Genomic DNA, 5,779 nt, shown 5'->3' on the forward strand with positions numbered 1-5,779 from the left:
TTGGTGAGTTCATTAGTTTAACATAAATAATCATTTCATAATTTTAATAGACCACAAGATTTCATATTCAGTTCTCATAAATATACGTCCCATACATAGAGACAAAAATAATCATTCATATGGATTGAACACCTGGTAACCGACATTCACAATATACATATAAGAATATCCCCATCATTCCGGGATCCTCCTTCGGACATGATATAAATTTCGAAGTACTAAAGCATCCGTTACTTTGGATGGGGCTTGTTGGGCCCGATAGATCTATCTTTAGAGTTCGCGTCAATTAGGGTGTCTGTTCCCTAATTCTTAGATTACCAGACTAAAAAGGGGGCATATTCGGTTTAATAATCCAACCATAGAATGTAGTTTCGATCACTTGTGTCTATTTCGTAAAGCATTTATAAAAGCAGCGCATGTATTCTCAGTCCCAAAAATATATATTGCAAAAGAATTTAAAAAGGGAGCAAATGAAACTCACACATATAAATATTGTAAAACAATTAATAAAACATTTGCATGTATTCTCAGCCCAAAAATGTAATGAGTAAAAAGGGAGCAAATGAAACTTACGCATATAATTATTGTAAAACAGTTAATAAAACATTTGCATGTATTCTCAGCCCCAAAAATGTAAAGAGCAAAAGGGGAGCAAATGAAACTCACCTATTGTATTTTGTAGTAAAAATACATATAACGACATTGAACAATTGAACAATGCAGGGTTGGCCTTGGATTCACGAACCTATATTATTCATATATATATATTAATACATATATTCGAAATCGAACAATTTTATTATATCTTAAATTATATATTATATATATTTAATTTGTATGTATCTTTAAAATGACTAATTTTTATATTGTTATATTAATATTTATATATGATTAATATTATATTAAAAATACATCATTTGTTATATATAAATATTTATAATAAAATATATATATATATATATATATATATATATATATATATATATATATATATATATATATATATATATATATATATATATATATATAAATATATTTATTTATTTATTATATGTAACATAATTTTATATGCCTAACATTTAATTGTTGTAAAAATAATATTAATGATAATATTAGTAATCATAATTGTAGTTTTTAGATATTACTAATATTAAGTGATAACTAATATTTTTATTAGTAATTGATAATATTAATAATAATAATAGTAATAATAATAATAATAATAATAATAATAATAATAATAATAATAATAATAATAATAATAATAATAATAATAATAATAATAATAATAATAATAATAATAATAATAATAATAATAGAAATAAAAACAACAATATGTTATACCTTTGTAGCATTAAAAAGGCTTAAAGTACCCAAGACAGGACTCGAACCCGCGACCTCTCGCTAACCCGCTAATACCACAAACCACTCCACCAAATCAGTTTTTCTGATTTAAATCATAACCCAATTTATTTTATTTAGTCCAGATCACTTCGGCCCAATGAATTAGTTTAATGAATTCAAGAGTAACGGCCCACCAGCAGCTTTCGGCCCAACAACAGCCCAGTCTAAAAAAAATATTTATGGCTGTCATGACTTAGAATCGAACCTGAGACCTCTCTGAAATATACACACGCCTCAAACCACTCCTCCAAATATTTCTTTCTGTAATTATTCATTACCTAAAACTATTTACTCGTGCTACTGTTTTCCTTCATCTTCTACAAAAAACCATTTAATTCTCTGATCATCTTCTTCTTCAAATTAAGATCATAACTTCACTTTCATCATCAATTTAATTCCCGATCAACCTCAACATACTCATAATCAAAACCATGATACGAATTATTATCATCATATAACACTCATTAATTATCATCAACTTAATCTAACCCTAATCCAAACATTATCATCTAACTCAATTTTAACATCATCTATCATCGTTAACTTACTCACTTTTGTAATCATATCACTATCACGCTATTCATCATCATCGTTACACTCCATTATCAACATCAATATCATAATCGTGTATCATCATCAACGTACATCCATCATCATCGTCCGTCTATTCATCACATCATAAGATCTTAAAAACCGTACCCCATCATCTTCTTCCTATTACATCATCGTAGGATTGGGCACGAATAAAATTGCAACACCTTATGCTGCTGCTCGAACAGTAGGGATAAAACAGAAAAGAAAAAAATACGTCGCGTGTATGTATATTCAATTGAGAACTCATGATAGCCCAAGGCCCAATTTCCTTTGTAGCAGTCCAACAGAAAAACAGCAATTGGTTCCTGGCCCGAATAAAGTTTAAGAATAAGGCAGTTTGATTTGCAGGCCTAAACTTTTACTTAGACCATAACGATTTAAAGTACCCAGCTGTTTGAATTAAGTAGTTTAGACAGGAGGTAATGGGTAGGGTATTCAATTAAAACATCATCATCACATTCACACGATTAATCTTAATTTACCTTAACTTTATAGCAAGTTGGGTTGTGGTATTTCTATCGTGATAATAATTGATGACAGCGAAATTTCATGATGGGACTCGATTATTAACAGATGTCGGGAGCCTTTAGGATTTTAAAATAATAACAGGCGATTAGTGGGGATGATCTGGGGTGGCTAAAAAGGTGACGGCTTGTAATATTTAAGCAGAAAAGATTTGTTAAGTAGAATATTAGAGAGAGAGAAAAAAAACGAGGGTGTGAGTGAGGTGATTGTCGTGGTAAGGGTGAATGAGTTAATGTGGTATGCAACAATGGTGGTTATAGTTTTAATCAAAATAGAAAAAACAAATTGAAGCAGCATCAACGTGTGGTTGTGTTTGATCAACGAAAAACAGCAAGGTTTAATGGTGTTACTTAGTTGATGGTTGGTGGTTGTGGTGGTGATTATCGACAGGAAACAAAAACAGCTCGAATATAAGCATAACCGCAACAGTTAACGGTTGGAACAGGAGTAATTTCTTCGTGTTTTATGATGGTCTCTTTGATGATCTCGTTCGAATAAATTAAGAAGTAACAGCAACTGTAGTAGCAGTTTATAATGGGTAGCGGCTTGATTGAAGATAGTGGAGGTTGTGGTGTACTTCGATGGTGATGAATGTCGTTGGAGTTCAAGGTGGTGTTAATTGTGGTGATGAAAATCTCGGTGATCGATGGTTGCTTCGAAGGTATGTTGTTTTGGTAGTAGAAGGGAGATGAGATGAGTTTGTGGTTTTGATGTGCATGTATCATGTAATAGCTAGGTCCAATCATAATCGAGTTGAATGGGACGTATAACAAATTGATGACAATTTTTATTCTCACAAACAAGAACAGGGAGATAAAGTAATAAAATTTGTATTATTCTGCAACTGAATTTGGATGTATGCAGTTGTTCTATTCGAATTGGGATCAATCTAGGGACAGAAACAAAATTTTAAAACAGTGTGAAAGATACACCAAACTAATCTGATTCTGAATTGATACGTTCCACCTTATATATTATTAATTATTCATTATAATTATTAATTATATTAATAATAATAAGAATTCTAATAATAATAGTAATAGAGTTAATATTAATAACAATGATATTATTATTATCAAATAATACTAAAAATGATATTAATAAGAATTTATAATAATGATAATAATATCAAAATTGCTAATAACTAATAATTAATAATTAATTAATCTAATAATAATAAGATTGTATAATTAATGATATTTATTAATAATACTATCAAATAAAAAAATAACAATAATAATCAAATGTATCAGGTTTTAGTATTTTAATAATATTAATAATACTAACTAATGAAATAATAATACTATCCTTAAAACAATTTTACTTTTAGTTTGTGTTTAAATTTAATATATACTATTATATATTATTAATCATGTAATAGTTAATGATTATATATAGTAATTTATTTTGAGTAATAAATGTTCATACATTTTAATATATACTACATTATACATATAATAATATTTATGTATGGAAATTATATATATATATATATATATTTATATATAGATTCCTTTTAACAACCTTTTATCTTGAATATAAATTGTTACATAATTAATTCTGATGATTAAATTTGTACTCAATTATTATATAAATTTATATATATATATATATATATATATATATATATATATATATATATATATATATATATTTTCATTTACAACACTTGTTCGTGAATCGTCGGGAGTAGTCAAAGTCAAATGCATTCATGGAAATAGTTCAAACATTATGAGACTCAGTTTAATAGACTTTGCTTGTAGTATCGAAATCATATAAGATTAAGTTTAAATTTTTTTCGGAATTTCCCGGGTCATCACAGTACCTACCCGTTAAAGAAATTTCGTCCCGAAATTTGAGTGTGGTGGTCATGGTTAACAATAAAAATGTTTTCATGACGAATATGAGTTGATAACTAGAGTTTTATCATCATTGAGTAATATGGATAAAATGATTCGATTACGTGAAGCGTACGAGTGAAGTTGTCACAAAAGAGCGAACCGAGAAATTAATGATTCGATTACTTGAAAATAGAACTATCAAGAATATATTTTCTTGATATGTTCAGAAGTTAAGCAGAATGACAGAGTTATGTAACATGGCACATGATGACGTTATGATCTGTGAACCATCACGTCCCATTAGAAACTCAGCATGACTTACTGTAATATAATCACGTTGATCAAGTGTTATTATATTATACTAACTCATGCATCAGTTCCCAACATTACTTCAATAACATTCATATTTTAAGCTCGAAAGTTTACAGAATATAGAAACTAACAGTTTCTATATGATGTAATACTGATAGCACTAATAGATTAATGATTTCAGATAAGAACAGTTATGAAAATATCTTCAGAAATATGGAGGACATTTATAATGAAAGATACGATAATATATTTGAATATCTAAGATCAGAGGATGGTGGAGATTATTGTCCGCAAGGTTTAGAGTAAGGAGCAAGATATTCGCTAAAGACTTTAGCAGGTATTGAATCATTTGGATTCTTTGAAGCCAAACTTATTCTTTGTGATTTGTCCACGGCTTCCTTCATAGTTTCGCATAATCTGCTTTTCGGTACTAAATTTTCTATTGAATGTTTCCAATATAATGATACACAGGAAGCACGAAGAGGTATATAATTTCAGACGAGAATATTTATGAAAATATCCTCAGAAATATCGAAGATATTGATGATGATATTTTGGAATTTCTAAGTTCGATGGTTGATGAAGAAAGATTTTCTGCAAGATTTTAGCATGAGTTCGGAGCAAGATATTCTCTAAAGATTTCAACGGATCCAGAATTATCTGGATTCTTTGAATATAGGGTATGGTCCTTGTATTTGTCCTTGGTCTCCTTCATGGTTAACTCTATCCGTTTCCCAGTTCCAACATTTCTGAGCTTTTCCAACATATTATTCTTTATCATCAAACTTCCGATGACTAAGGTCGTTTACGGTTGTCTACAGTTTCTGCTGTTTCATTCAGCTTTTTTTTTTTTTTTTTTTTTAACATTCAGAGTATCAATTCGTAAACTAAGTGTCTTTTCAAAATTTCGGAATTGAAGATCGTAATTCTAGGAGATAATTATTATATATATACATATAACTATTGATGTAGAAATGCTACGAGATTCGAAATACTGATTGCTGATTCTCGGTAATTGATATGGCAATTATTGTTACAGGGTATATATGAATACAAGATGGGGTTTCAATGAATATAATGATTTTTTGGAAAGTCCAAATTCA

The sequence above is a fragment of the Rutidosis leptorrhynchoides genome, chromosome 11 (genome assembly GCF_046630445.1).
Source record: "Rutidosis leptorrhynchoides isolate AG116_Rl617_1_P2 chromosome 11, CSIRO_AGI_Rlap_v1, whole genome shotgun sequence".
NCBI lineage: Eukaryota > Viridiplantae > Streptophyta > Magnoliopsida > Asterales > Asteraceae > Rutidosis > Rutidosis leptorrhynchoides.